The sequence below is a fragment of the Halyomorpha halys genome, unplaced genomic scaffold (genome assembly GCF_000696795.3).
Source record: "Halyomorpha halys isolate HHAL.00 unplaced genomic scaffold, Hhal_1.1 Scaffold98.1, whole genome shotgun sequence".
Lineage (NCBI taxonomy): Eukaryota > Metazoa > Arthropoda > Insecta > Hemiptera > Pentatomidae > Halyomorpha > Halyomorpha halys.
Genome location: NW_027107309.1, coordinates 2,778,284 through 2,779,483, shown reverse-complemented (window position 1 = coordinate 2,779,483; position 1,200 = coordinate 2,778,284).

The following is a 1,200-nucleotide window of genomic DNA, read 5'->3' as shown; positions in this document are numbered from 1 at the left end:
TATATTTTTTTTTTTTAAAAAATAATAATTTGTTAAAAGAGAAGGTAATTTAGGAATGTTTCAACATTGATTGAAAATTGATGCAGTGGTGCATCACACTACTTTCAGGTACATCCTGAAAGAGTAAATTTCAAACAAAATCATTTTTATTATTCTGTTGCTTTGAAAATTAGTATTTTAAGGTTTCTCATGGTGCGAATAACTTTTTCTGCCAAGAATACACCAGTTGAACAAAGGTGTGCATGAATGGTGAGGTATGTATGAATCCTTGGAATTATTATTAATTGGGCACACTCAATATCTTTAATTTTTTGTTTTTTAAACTGTTTTAACAATATCTCCATTTGCTAATTATCAAATTCTTTCAAAATTCATATTTTTACATTTTTTTATTATGGTTAACAAAGCAAAATGATTTATTATTTCAGATATACATAATTAAAGGTACTTAAAATAGAGGTGTTATAAAAGTTCTTCATTTAATTCCAGTTGAACTATTTCAATGATGATAAGATCTAGCTGATTTTGAAGACCACTTGATTGGATAACTGTGGCATAGCATGGGTTTCAGCAGCCCAGGGCAGAGGAAAATTTTATGGCCCCTTATTTAGGTATTTCAAATACTAAAATACACAGTCATTCTAAAGAACCTTTTGGCACGAATAATACTATTTATCCTGTATTGTATAGGTTACAAATAGAGCAGTCATGAAATGTTTCAAATTTTTTCAAGATATTCAATTGTGAAATTTTGCCACTCCCTCAAAGTGCCGCCTCCACTACGAAAAGCCATTGTTGTACACTAATATACCGAGTCTAATCAGAATAGTTTGCACCGTTTTTGAGACAATTGAAAACAATGTGAAAAATCAAATTTATTAACTGGCGCGTCTTGTCTATAGTCTTGCTGTTCTCACACAAACCATTTTAAAAGATTTAGTTCTTTTGGACACAGGACACCTCTACATCTGTATTTCTTTCGAACACACGAATTCGAAATTTTGCACGACTGCAATACGTCACCTTTAAATATGTATATACACCATATACAGGTAAGTAAAAATAAAAATTATATTAAGAATCGAGTAGTTTGTTAATAATTTTAGGAGGAAAATTGTTGTTAAATATAGTTTGTTTAATACGTTGTATGTTGGTCTGGTGGTATTGAGGGTCAGAAAGAGAAAAGGATCGGTGGATAAG